The following is a 14935-nucleotide window of genomic DNA, read 5'->3' on the forward strand; positions in this document are numbered from 1 at the left end:
TGTAGTTCCACAACATCTGGGGACCCACAGGTTGAGAAAGGCTGATCTGGAGGGCCACAGAGTCCACATGAATGGCTTACCATTGAGAGCCAGTGTGGTGTAGTGGTTAAGAGCGGTGGACTCGTAATCTGGGGAACCGGGTTCGCGTCTCTGCTCCTCCACATGCAGCTGCTGGGTGACCTTGGGCTAGTCATACTTCTCTGAAGTCTCTCAGCCCCACTCACCTCACAGAGTGTTTGTTGTGGGGGAGGAAGGGAAAGGAGAATGTTAGCCGCTTTGAGTCTCCTTAGGGTAGTGATAAAGCGGGATATCAAATCCAAACTCCTCCTCCTCCTCTTCTTCCACAGAGTACACATGCGCACTCAGCTGCCTAACAGTGTCCGTGTCACCCAGGAGATCGCAACCGCAGAGATAAGAAAAGAAGAGTCGTTCTATTGTCTGGAGAGGTCACTTACTGGTTCAAATGGAGAAGCCGTTTTCAGCAGAGCCCACTGCTGCATACAAACCACGTACAGTCAAACCTCGGTTCTCGAACGCTTCCATTATTGTACGTTTCGGCTCCCGTATGCTGAAAACCCGGAAGTAAGGGTTTCGGTTTTCGAACGTTTTTCAGAACCTGAACATCCGACACGGCTTCCGCTTGAGTGCAAGAAGCTCTTGCAGCCAATCGGAAGCAGTGCCTCGGTTGTCGAATGTTTTGGAAGCTCAACGGGCTTCTGGAACGGATTACATCCGACAGCCGAGGTTTGACTATATTTAGAGCACATTGAAAGAACCCCAGGAGCTTGCAGAACTACAGTTCCCAGAATCCCAAGAAACTACAGTTCCCAGGAATCCTTGGGTGCTGCTTTTGCATGCTTTAAAGGTGCTTTAAATGTACAGTGGTACCTCGGGTTAAGAACTTAATTCGTTCTGGAGGTCCATTCTTAACCTGAAACCATTCTTAACCTGAGGTTAACTTTAGCTAATGGGGCCTCTCGCTGCCGCTGCGCCGCTAGAGCACAATTTCTGTTCTCATCCTGAAGCAAAGTTCTTAATCCGAGATACTATTTCTGGGTTAGCGGAGTCTGTAACCTGAAGCATCTGTAACCTGAAGCATCTGTAATCCAGGGTACCACTGTATACCCAACATTTGTAGGTCCCCCCCCCTTTCGCTACAGGGTATTCTTTTTAAAACACCGCCACCAAACTTACACCGGAAGATTAACAGTGCAAAGCTAGCCTCCTTTTTCTTACTGAGAGCTGACTGCTGCAGGTAGCAGCAGGCATATCTCGCCTGCCTCTCGTCCCAGCTATGGACCTCCATCGTGACTGGAGAGAAGGATGCACTGAAGTCTCCCATCTAGAAAGAGCTTTAGCCCTTGGCTTTGCCTAAATGAAGACTGCCAGTCACACCGGATTAAGCACCGAGGTGTTTTTTTTTTTTTTGTAATGTGAACTGTTAGGTTATTGCTTTGAAAACAATTTCACTTAAGACCTCAAATTTAGACGAGGAGTCGAAGAATCCCCAAAGGTAAAATGCCAGGAGCTTATCTGTTTAGTAGGTTGCCAGCCTCTCAGAAGAATGGGTTGTGAAGCAAACATTAGCACTTGCTCTCCTTTCCCTTTCCTACATCTGCAGAATTTTAAAGCCTTATCAGAACTACAGGCTTCTAAGGGCACAGCTGCCTCCTGCCCTCCTTATCTGCGAGTGGCACCAACATTGCAAGACTTGGGGGCAGATGGCTGGGGTCCCCCCCCCACTCAGCAAAAAGGGCAGGTGGACCCCCCAAAGCATGAGGGCTGGCTTACCCTGTTATGAAGTGCAACACTCTTGATTCCTGGAAAGGCCTACGTGAGAGCAAGTACAGTGGTACCTTGGTTCTTAAACTGAATCCATTCCAAAACCAAAGCGTTCCAATACCAAGGCACGCTTTCCCATAGAAAGTAATGCAAAAGGGATTAATCCATTCCAGACTTTTAAAAACAACAATTTAACCTGAATTTTACTATCAAACAAAACCATTGATCCATAAAATGAAAGCAATAAACAACGTACTGCAGTCACACAATCAATCAATCAATCAATCAATCAGTAGCTGAACTGGGTTCCACAGTCACAAAAATGAAACAAAACAAAACAAAACAAAAGGGCCACGAAAACAAAAATGTAAAAAACCCCAAAACCAGACACACCTCAGCACTCAAATCGGAAGTGTAACACTCAAAACGGAGCATGTTCAGCTTCCGATAAAAGTTCGCAAACCGGAACACTTACTTCCGGGTTTGCAGTGTTTGGGTTCCAAGTTGTTTGAGTAGCAAGGCGTTTGAGAACCAAGGTACCACTGTAGTGTTTATAACTGGCTCTAAGCTATTTAGGCCTTTCAGTCCAGAGGAAACTCTGAGGCTTGTGGAGTTGACATCAAACAGGAGTTCCACGTTCCGACTTTCAAGCACTAGCCAAAAGCCTGTCGGCTGTGATTTGGACAAACTGAAGCTCCCAGATTGTCTTCAAAGGTAGCCCCATGTAGAGTTCATTACAATGTAACTGAAGCGTAGAAGACTACCCCCAAGTCCAGGAACGACCACAGTCGGTGCATTACCTGAAGCTCATAAAAGGATGCCATGTGAACATCAAGGGGATATGAGGGATCCAGTAGGTCCCCCAAGCTGTGAATCAACTCCTTTAGGTAGACAGCAATGCCACCTGGGACAGGCTGGGCCAGCTCACAGCTTCTCAATTGTTCCAACCCTTCTATCTCCTAATTTGCTTGATTCTTCCTTTTTTAAATATAGTTTTATTTATGGTTTTCGTTTTTCAAAAATAAAATAAAATAATGTATATCATGTTTCGACTTCCATCCCCCTGTTTCTGCGGTTCCGTATGGTTGTTATACGTTTACAGTGGTACCTCAGGTTACATACGCTTCAGGTTAAGAACTTTGCTTCAGGATGAGAACAGAAATCATGCTCCGACGGTGCGGCAGCAGGCAGGAGGCCCCATTAGCTAAAGTGGTGCTTCAGGTTAAGAACAGTTTCAGGTTAAGTACGGACCTCTGGAATGGATTAAGTACTTAACCTGAGGTACCACTGTACTGCATTTCCAAATTATTATTTATCCCATATAATCAATATATATTTTATACCACGTTTTTACGATTTAATCTGTGTTTGATTCTTCCTTGTTCCTGAGCAAACCTTTCCTTTCGCCCCATCTCCCTCCCTCCATCCGCTAGACCTCGCCAACGGCAGCATTGCGCCGGAGTCCAAGGAACTGAATTCCTGCTCCAGGAATGCCAATTGTATCCCATGCTCACCCACCACATCATGTCCCCTGGATATTTCTTCATCTTGTTGCCTTGGAGGATAATTACTTCAAAGAGCAACCCTGTTGCCTGGTGTTCCAGTTGAACTCGCCGTCATTGTGTTTGCCAAGCCGGCCATCCCAGCCAAAATCTGAATTGAGGTTTTCTGGCAGGAGCGTGGCATGTTCCGCCTCTCTGCTGCTGGCAGAGCATCTAATCTCTCCTGATTGCGAATGCTCGCCACCGTCCTTTTGTGAATTAGCCGTGCCTTCGCATCCGGCGTAATGGACACAGAGTCCGCAGGCCTTCGCTCTGAGCTGCCTGTCAAAATGAGGGACTAATGCGTTTGAATTATGCTGCTGGGGGAGACTCTTGAGTCCCATGGACTGCAAGAAGATCAAACCTATCCATTCTTAAGGAAATCAGCCCCGAGTGCTCACTGGAAGCACAGATCGTGAAGCTGAGGCTCCAATTCTTTGGCCACCTCATGAGAAGAGAAGACTCCCTGGAAAAGACCCTGATGTTGGGAAAGATGGAGGGCACAAGGAGAAGGGGACGAAAGAGGACGAGGTGGTTGGACAGTGTTCTCGAAGCTACGAACAGGAGTTTGACCAAACTACGGGAGGCAGCAGAAGACAGGACTGCCTGGCGTGCTCTGGTCTATGGGGTCACGAAGAGTCGGACACGACTAAACAACAACAACAACAACAAATGCCTTTTGTTAGAATATTTGCCTGCCATTTTGATAGAAGCAGGGAGCAGTTGGGTGCTGACAACAGGGCAATGGGCAGACAGGAGTGTAGCTCCAGATATCTTCTTGGCAATCGAAAAGTGAGTATGGGGGAGCGATACAGTAATGCTGACGTACAGACACAGGACGGCGTGCGGAACTACACTTCAAAACGACCTTGACAGATTAGAAAACAGGGCCAAAACAAACAAGATGAATTTTAACAGGGAGAAATGTAAAGTATTGCACTTGGGCAAAAAAAATGAGAGGCACAAATACAAGATGGGTGACACCTGGCTTGAGAGCAGTACATGTGAAAAGGATCTAGGAGTCTTGGTTGACCACAAACTTGACATGAGCCAACAGTGTGACGCGGCAGCTAAAAAAGCCAATGCAATTCTGGGCCTCATCAATAGGAGTATAGCATCTAGATCAAGGGAAGTAATAGTGCCACTGTATTCTGCTCTGGTCAGACCTCACCTGGAGTACTGTGTCCAGTTCTGGGCACCACAATTCAAGAAGGACACTGACAAACTGGAACGTGTCCAGAGGAGGGCAACCAAAATGGTCAAAGGCCTGGAAACGATGCCTTATGAGGAATGGCTAAGGGAGCTGGGCATGTTTAGCCTGGAGAAGAGGAGGTTAAGGGGTGATATGATAGCCATGTTCAAATATATAAAAGGATGTCACATAGAGGAGGGAGAAAGGTTGTTTTCTGCTGCTCCAGAGAAGCGGACACGGAGCAATGGATCCAAACTACAAGAAAGAAGATTCCACCTAAACATTAGGAAGAACTTCCTGACAGTAAGAGCTGTTCGACAGTGGAATTTGCTGCCAAGGAGTGTGGTGGAGTCTCCTACTTTGGAGGTCTTTAAGCAGAGGCTTGACAACCATATGTCAGGAGTGCTCTGATGGTGTTTCCTGCTTGGCAGGGGGTTGGACTCGATGGCCCTTGTGGTCTCTTCCAACTCTATGATTCTATGATTCTATGATTCTATGATTCTAACTAGAAAGGCTATTTGTTCCCACACAGTCTAGTAATAGGGAATTAGATAAAAGATGACATTTTTTTGGCTACGGGGCCTACCTCAGGCGTCCAAAAGAAGAGAACATCCTCAAGGAAGCCTGAGGCTACTCCTCATGTAATATTCATTTCTCTCCCTTCCTAATCTAAAGTTTATCACTGTGAAGTATGTATGTATGCATGTGTGTGTGTGTGTGTGTGTGTGTGTGTGTGTGTGTGTGTTATTTTTAAAAGCCCTCAGAGTAAATTGCTGAGGCAGCAGCAATAGGGACCCCGTTTTTCTGCACGCAGTTACGATAATCACAGTTGTGTGTGGTTTTTTTTACTGGAGCTGCCATCTTCTGCATACAGGAGCACTGTTCCCTCAGTGGCTCGTGGGAATTCGACACGAGTTTAGTAACAGGCTTTTTAAAACAACAACCGCAACCCCTTAAAACAGGGCCCTCAAAAAATGGAGTGAAGCACAAAGCTGTTAATTAAAAGCAGCGGCAGAGTTGGAGGTCACCAAGTGAATGTATTCATCACCAGTAATACGTTTCTGTTTAGACTAAACTCACTCTAAGTGATGCTATGGCTGTTGCTAGGTAACAAAGGGGGGGATTGTTCTGTCCTGTACTAAGCTCTTAAAGGTACATTTATGAAGTGTAATCTTCACTTTTTGCTGAGATTAATTTGCAAATGCATGGATTTAAATTATTTAAGGTCAATAAACTTTTAAAGGCTTCTCTGCAGCATCACTCAGACATTGTCTATCAGGAAATGCTTGACAATGTTCCAAATGAACTCGTATCAGAAGCGAAAATATCTTTGCAACAGAGGTAGCGCCTCTGAATAAATTGACAAACCGAAATGTGCCACTTTTGATTCCATTCCACCACTACCCACCACCAAAGAACATTTTGCAGCTATTTTCAATGCAAATACAATTATTAGGAGGTCCAAAAATAAAAGGGAACATGCTTAAAGTGGCTTCTGTTTTTAAAAAATGCACTGTTCCTGCTGGTTCAATGTGATCTCTGTGTTGATGTGATTCATTTAAGGCCTGCTGAAGGTATTTTGTCTCCTCGGGTGAAGTAAAATGTTGTAGACTTCTGAGATGAAGCATGGAGAGTGGGGAAAGTGGTGTGTGTTTCTACCCTCTCTTTCCCAATCTCACATACAATCTCACAAATACCTTGGTACTCAAACAACTTGGTACTCAAACACTGCAAACCAGGAAGTAAGCGTTCCGGATTGCAAACATTTTTTCCAAAGCCAAATGTCCTCCATTTTGAGTGTTACACTTCCGTTTTGAGTGCCACGCTTCCGTTTTGTTACACTGACGATTTGAGTGTTATGCTGCTGCTGCTGATAATGATGATAATAATAATAATAATAATAATAATAATAATAATAATAATAATAATAATGATAATAATAATAATATATTATTTGTACCCCGCCCATCTGGCTGGGTTTCCCCAGCCACTCTGGGCGGCTTCCACAGAGACAAAAAATACACTAAAATGTCACACATTAAAAACTTCCCTGAACAGGGCTGCCTGACACGATTTGAGTGTTACGCTGAGGTCTGTCTGTTTTTGCTATTTATTTTGCGTTTTTGTTTTTGCGGCTCTTTTTGTTTTGTTTTTGTGACTGTGTGGAACCCAGTTCAGCTACTACTAATAATTTTATTATTTATATACCACCCATCCGACTGGGTTACCCCACCCACTCTGAGCAGCTCCCAGCAAAATATTAAAAACACAATCGGCCATTAAAAACTTCCCAGAACAGGACTTTCTTCAGATGTCTTCTAAAAGTCAAAGAGTTGTTTATCTGTTCTACATCTGATGGAGGGCATTCCACAGGGCAGGTGCCACTACCGAGAAGGCCCTGGTTCCCTGCAACTTCACTTCTCGCAGAGAGGAAGCTGCCAGAGGGCGTTTGGAGCTGGACCTCAATGCAATTTCCTCCATGGCACAACCAATAACAGTCAAGGCATGGGGAATGTCCTTTATAGCAGCAAAGGATGCTTCCTTTCCAAGTGGTGAGGAGTTACAATGAGAGAAGATACCAGTTCTATCCTTTTCAGATGTCTCCTCTAATTAAAATAAAATAATCCCGCGACTTCTGCAATTCAGTATTATAGATTCTGAAGGTGATGAAAATGTTTTCATTAAAGAAAGAGAGTGAGAGAGTGAGAGACCCTTCAGTCATGGCATTTCATCTCAAGCCTCTAATAACATTAATAAACTCTTTAATCTCTGCCATGTTTATGACTTAATAGGAATCCTTAAAGAGATGACAGGCTAGCGAGAACTGCCAGGTCCCTTCAACTTCTACACGCACAGCTTTCCCATTCATTTGAAGCAGAAAATTCCTCTACAGAGAGGAGTAATCCAGACGACTGAAGTTGGAAGAGATGTGTAAACCATTATTACAAACCAAGGGGAGAAGTATTTCATTTGCTTTCTCAGATCTGAGGGAAACACAGTCCCCACACCCCAACTGACCATTTATTGCACTCGCAACTGAAAAATAGGCTTAATTACAAGGCTTGTTCACACATTACACTGAACACGTGCTTGTGAAAGGGTATGCACTTGTTAATTTGTGCAGCTCAGCTAATGTGTGCACAGATTGTACACTGAATGTTACATATTAGGGACAACTCAACCATTTGTTGTTAAGTGTAGTAATTTAATTCATTGGAATTGTAAATGGTTGGCTGCATTACTTTGGGTTTAAATTTGGTTGTCAACTGAATTCTAGAGCATTCTCTAGTAGTTCTCATGTGATTGGCTAACGTTGGTCACATGGGAGGTATCTAGTGAAGGAGAGACTCCATTTTATGTGAAGCAAGAGGACTGTGTTTTAGAATCCACTGTGAACACTGCTAAGTTGAATAGAGTGTTGGGGTGCTTCTTCTGTGCTTGAGAGAAAGAGAGCAAAGTTGCAGGAGAAGGTAAAGTGGAAATCTCTCACAGGAGCTGCAAGTCGTGGCCTGAGATACAGAAGGCTGAGCTCTGGAAAGAGAGGGAAATACAGTTGCTTAGAAGACAGAAGAAGAGACTTGGAGAAGCATGTGACTGTGAATATTATGTTTTAATTCATTCATTTTCTGTAAGTATGCTTTCTGAATGTTAAAGTCTGGATATTGGTTTAATTTCCAAAGAAGGGTGTCAGTCGTATATCTAATTTGAGCTTCCTAGCTGCATTTTCGCTACCCTTACTTCAACATTTGTGTACACAGGCCCAGGTAGGCGCAGAGGTAGTGCTCTCATTGAATGTAAGAAGTAAACACCCCATACAAGTTCTGCAAAATGCATCACTGCCACCTTTGGGAGGTGAAACCACCAGAAGCAGACACAGCATTCCAAGAGTGGTCCTCCTGTTTTAAGGCGGGAATGGTCCTCTTCTTGTCTATGGCTACATCTGCATCAGGAGCTGTTGCCTCTTAAGAGTGCTGAAAGTTATGAGAATACCCTGTTCCTTTCGCAGAACTACAATTCCCAGAATTTCCAATAGTGAGAGATGGGCTGTTAAAGAATCCGTAGCTCCATGAGGGTCTCCTAACAACTCTCAGTACCCTTAAGAAACTACAGCTCCCAGAATTCTTTAGGGGAAGCCATGGGTATTTATGGTGGTATAAGAATGCTTTAAATGTTTGGTGCAGACGTGACCCATATTTTAATTTAAAAACACAGCAGGGTATCTTCATTGCTTGGCTGAATGTTAAGCTCACAAAATTCCAAATTTGGCAACACCATCCCACTCCTATGCTTGTGTGGAGGGAATCTAGTATAACCGTTAAACTTACTACACAGATGGCATTTCATAAGCATTTATTCCTGTGTCATCTGCTCACAATTGGTTTACTCATGCTGACCACATGACCCGGAAAGCTGTCTGTGGACAAACGCTGGCTCCTTTGGCCTGAAAGTGAGATGAGCACCACAACCCCATAGTCTTCTTTGACTGGACTTAACTGTCCAGAGGTCCTTTACCTTTCCCCTTTTATAAATATCTGTTAAATAACTGTACTGATGTACATGTAAGGCTGAAGTAACCTCTTCCCTTCTCTCGGCGCTGCAATGGCAGTAACAAAATGGAGAATCAGCACTAAAGCCCTTCGTTTATTTGTGTGTTTTGATGCTGTCAAAGTCGACAGTGTTAATGCAGCATAAGGAGAATTTTAAGCAGGAACATTATGCTTTAAAACCCTCATAAACATCAAAGCAAAATAAACAGTGAGAATTGATTCCTTTTTTAAAAAAGGAGAAAGCAAGACTATTTTGTGATGGTCGGGATAATGAAAGGGTCCGTCTCATGACAATTTTTAATAGTGCAATGAAGGTGAATTACTTTGGAATTCCATCAGAAATTGAGCAGCCGTTACCATAACATCAGATCTGTTCCCACATAATTAGTATGTTTATAAACTGGATATTGAATGAATGCAAAATAGCAGAATGCAACTGATTTTTTTGGGTGGTGGTGGGGTCATAAGTCCTTGGGGGATTTTGATTGCTAGAGCTCTGTGGTTTCCCAAGTTTATAAAGGTCTCTGCAAGCTATCCCATATTGGGGGGGGGTCAAACCTGCAACCTTGACATTATCAGCACCGTGCTCTAACCAACTGAGCTATATTACTCAATAGATTGCTGATATCCTTGAATGCTTATACAGTGGTACCTCGGGTTAAGAACTTAATTCGTTCCAGAGGTCCATTCTTAACCTGAAACTGTTCTTAACTTGAGGTACCACTTTAAGAAGAAGAAGAAGAAGAAGAAGAGTTTGGATTTGATACCCCGCCTTTCACTCCCTTTAAGGAGTCTCAAAGCGGCTAACATTCTCCTTTCCCTTCCTCCCCCACAACAAACACTCTGTGAGGTGAGTGGGGCTGAGAGACTTCAAAGAGGTGTGACTGGCCCAAGGTCACCCAGCAGCTGCATGTGGAGGAGCAGAGATGCGAACCCGGTTCCCCAGATTACGAGACTACCGCTCTTAACCACTACACCACACTGGCTCACTTTAGCTAATGGGGCCTCCCGCTGCTGCCGCACCGCCGGAGCACGATTTCTGTTCTCACCCTGAAGCAAAGTTCTTAACCCAAGGTACTACTTCCAGGTTAGCGAAGTCTGTAACCTGAAGTGTCTGTAACCTGAAGCGTCTGTAACCCGAGTTACCACTGTAGTACCCACTTCTAGGTAAAGCGATGCAGGTTTGTAAGCGAAGGGTTGTGCCCAACTAAGTTTTACTCAGACAGGGAAGACCTGCTGAAATCAATGAATCCAAATTAGTCACTTCCATTAATCTCAATGGGTCTACTCTGCAACCCTGAGTCCTGTTAATTTAAACCAAGGGTAGGCAAACTAAGGCCCAGGGGCCAGATCCAGCCCAATCACCTTCTAAATCCGGCCCGCGGACGATCTGGGAATCAGCGTGTTTTTACATGAGTAGAATGTGTCATTTTATTTAAAATGCATCTCTGGGTTATTTGTGGGGCATAGGAATTTGTTCATCCTCACCTTCACAATATAGTCTGGCCCCCCACAAGGTCTGAGGGACAGTGGACTGGCCCCCTGCTGAAAAAGTTTGCTGACCCCTGATTTAAACAGAACCTAGCTGCGTACAATGCCAGGGCCTTTTTGCCAGGTTAACTCCCTGTCAAACATACTCCCTTAATATAGCATTAGCACAATTTTGCACAATGTCTTCACTCTTCTAATTTGCTGCAGAGAAGTTCAAAGATGTAATACTTTACCGAGCCGCACAGTTACAGACAATGATTCATTACCATCTGCTTAATTAAAGCTTTGTTGTCCTTTGGTGAAAGACTTGATTCGTTTTAATTGAACAGTGAGATTTCGTTTTTCCTTTCTTTTTCACGCTCGATAGAAAATAAGACGAAAATGATTTTCCTGCCTGCGTATGAGGTAAAGCAACAGCCAAAATAATGTGGACATTTCTCCCCCCCAGGATAGTTCATTGTTGGCATGGCAGAGGATGGGAAAAGGAAAAGCCATCTGGAGGCTGGGTGTATGGCTATGAAAATGGCTATTAGTAATGATAACTGTAATAATTGCCGCCTTTATTTGATAGCACCACATGGCACAGACCTCTAAGCACCGTGAGTAGCATTTAATAAACTAAATGAAGGAATTGACAAAGAAGACAGTGTGGCTGACCTTCCTCTGTTAGACCCCCAAATCTGAAAGGTTATGTGGCCAAACCCAGAAAAGCAAAGGGATCCCTAACTCCAAACCCAATTCATCAATCTGCTGTCAGATTATACTATTAGATTTCATTTCACTTATTCCTTTCATGTCATGTCTTTTGGCCCAAGAATGACTTCAGATGTTGTTTTTCACATTACTGGGGTGGTTTTCTCTACACCTGCACTATATAAAACCCTACTGAACAGGCAGAAATATGATTTAGAATATGATAGGCAAACATGGAATGAAGAGTTAAGGGGACGGATAACAAATGGTATATGGGAGTCAAGTATAAAATCAACAGAAATAGCCTCTATGGATCTCAGACTAAGACTTATTGAACAGAAAATAATATTCAGAGTCCACTGGACTCCAGCAAAACTATACCAGAAGAAAATAACAAGTGCAGACGACTGCTGGAGATGTGGGAGTAAAAATGCGAATTTAGTACATATGATGATTAACTGCCCGATGATAAGATCATTTTGGTACGAGGTGAGGGTATTTATAGCAAGAGTAATAAAAAGAAATTGTTATTTAGGAGAATTGAATTTAACTCTAAATTATATTCCGGAAACGTGGGAGATTACAAGGGGTCAAAAAAAATGGATGTACCGTGCTATATTAGAAGCAAAAAAACTTGTTTTGATGAATTGGAAGAGCTGGAAAAAGATTCCATTGAGCACATGGATTGATAATATGGACAGATTAGCTACATACAAACGAATTGCATGTCGGCGCAAATTAAGAATGGATCTGGAAGGAATATTTAAGCGATAAGGAGGATAGTGGTGGGAAGTAGGGGGAGGAGAGGTGGGAAAATATTGTTAAAAAGGTGTAGTCATAGGTATATCAATGTATTCAAATCTGAATTGTCAAATTGTGTTATTATGGTTTTTGTTGTATGTGTCTTTTGCAGTTGATTGTATTCAATCAATTTCTTTATTCGACCGATAGTCAGAATTAAAACATTACACAATAATTATAAACTATAACATCATAGGAGATACATAGGTAAGGTAGGGCCACAGAAATCGACCATTCACAGATAACCCACATCAAAGCATTCAGTTATACGTTTCCGACGCTTGAGTGCCAGGAAAAGAAATTTAGCCACTGACAAGGTTGTTTTCCCAGAAGACTTATTTAACAGATATGCTGTCTGGATTCCTCTTTGTCGGGAACTGAACTGGGGTAAGTATGGAGTTATAAGATACTGTCTTAAATCGTTGTAGAAGGGACAGCTCAATAAAATGTGCTCTGTGGATTCTACCTCGCCCAATGCACAGTGGCATAATCTCTGGTCATATGGAACTCCTCCATATCTTCCCTTCAGGACCGCCGAGTCAAGAACATTCAGCCTAGCCGCAGTAAATAGTCTGCGGTATTCCACGTAGTGGATATCCGCCAGGTAGCGAGCTGGGGCAGCCCGATACAACTGCTCCCCCAGAAACAACCCAGGTTTCACACGGGCTATGTCCTCCTGTCTGGCAATATCCCTTAATCTTTGCGCGATCACCGCCTTTGCGTGGCTATACGTCATGGACTCTATATAAAGGGAGGACAACCCACACTTCTGCACTTCCTCCACTATCTCCCCTTCCCATGGAGATTTAAAGTTATCCCTCAGAATCAAGGGGGCCAAACCCACCGGTCTGAAACAGAGCTTGAGCCATAGCCATAGCTTCGCTTTCAGGGCCACATACCTAAAGGCTTGGCAACCGGTTTCCAATCTCATGATCGCGCCTGCCACGGAGGGGGGGATCCTGAGTATGGCCCTGAGGAATTGGGTTTGGATAGATTCCAATTTTTCAAAATCCCTACGTGAGCCCAAGGCAATGCCCACCAGCAGAAGAGGGAGGACTTTCATTTTAAAGAGACGTAAGGCAACATTGACAGTTTGTGCCTGTTTCTTGGAGTACAGGGTTGGAATCTCCTGCAGTTGATTGTATTGAAAAAATGTTTAAATATTTTTTTTTTTAAAAAAAAACATTACTGGGGTGTTTTTTTTGTTTTTACATGTTTTTGCAGCATGCTAGAGAGAACACACTATTTGAATGGCAATGCCCATTAACTTTTTGGGGGCAGCCCCCTCAAATACTTTAGGGGAGGGTTGAATAAATCTCAGCCTGTAGGAGTTGGCTCCTTTGGCACCAGAGATTCGGTAGGAGTACAGGATGAAGAAGGCAGAATCTGGATATGGATGCAGAATCCAGCTTTCGGAGAGCCTCTCAATAATTTCTCCCAAAGAAGGCATCACAACTTACTCCAGCTGGGATCTCCCTCTCGCCTCACTCCTGGGCCACCAACTGCCTTGAGGAAAAGGAAAAAGGAGAGCAAAACAGGTAGACGAAAAAGTCAACACAGTTGCCTCCGGATAGACTGCGCCTTTGCCTGCACATCTGACAATACCCTTTATCTCCAGGTGCCCTGTAGGAAGGAGTTGAATGTGATGGTATTAGTTGATATTGCCGTATTTTGTGTGTGTGTGTGTGTGTGTGTGTGTGTGTGTGTGTGTGTTTTTAAAATGTGCATTGATGTTACTTGCAAATTGCCTTGCCTGGTTTTGTACCCTGAAAGGCAGAGTAAGAATAATTGTAATAATAACAACAGCAGCAGCAGCAACAGCAACAACAACAACAACAACAACAACAACAACAACAACAATAATAATAATTTATTATTTATACCCCACCCATCTGGCTGGGTTTCGCCAACTACTCTGGGCGGCTTCCAACAAAATATTAAAATATAATAATTTATTAAACATTAAAAGCTTCCCTAAATCAATCACTCAATCACTCAATCACTCAATCAATCAATCAATCAATCAATCAATCAATGTTATCCCTCCCAGATTAGGGTGGCCATTTATACATAGCCAAAAAACCAGCCCAAAGGGGGCATAGATTTGCATAACATTTGCATGTGCTGATTTATATGTATAAAATATAAGTAAGTAAAATGATTAATTTGAATAATTTGTATGGATCACAGAATTCATCCCCCCCCCCAAAAAAAAAAATAGAAAAGGAAAAGGAAAAGGAAAAATGAATTTGTATAGCTTGGTGCAAAACTCTCTGTATGTACGGTATGTGTATATATGGATTACATACATACAGGCTTGGTCAAACTTGCTTGAAGGAAAAATGCATTTAAATGTAATGAATACTATTTCTGTCTCCTTCCACAGGTATCCAGACTTTTAGAATGGCTGATCCACCCATTTGTGGCTACTGCCACCTGTAGCTTAACTTCAGTACTTCACCAGAAAGATAAGTTTCTCTGGGTTTTCTCACATGAAAATTGTTCTGTGGATAAAATATTGCTGATAGGCATTTGTCACTGCAAAATGGCTTTTTGTGTTGGGACGTCTCAGTTGCGCAACTGCAGGGCAACAACATGTCTGCAGTTTGCAAAAAGATACTCCTGAGTTATAGATTGCTAAGCCTCTTTTAACTGAGCAGTTCTGTGTTTTGAAACACACGGACGGAACTATGATGAGAACCAGAGGAAAGGGAGAAAAGGACATTGGGTTCCTCTGTGATGTTGTCGAAGCGCTATAAAATACTCTCTCTCTCTCTCTCTCTGGGAGCTTACTTTTACCTAAGCAATTTTTGTAAAGGCATAAAACATTTTCATTCCAAAGGGCATTGTGAGTCCACGGGAGTTTCTCCTGGAACATTTTTATTGCT

The sequence above is a fragment of the Podarcis bocagei genome (assembly GCF_964188305.1).
Source record: "Podarcis bocagei genome assembly, chromosome: 1".
In the NCBI taxonomy this organism is placed as follows: domain Eukaryota; kingdom Metazoa; phylum Chordata; class Lepidosauria; order Squamata; family Lacertidae; genus Podarcis; species Podarcis bocagei.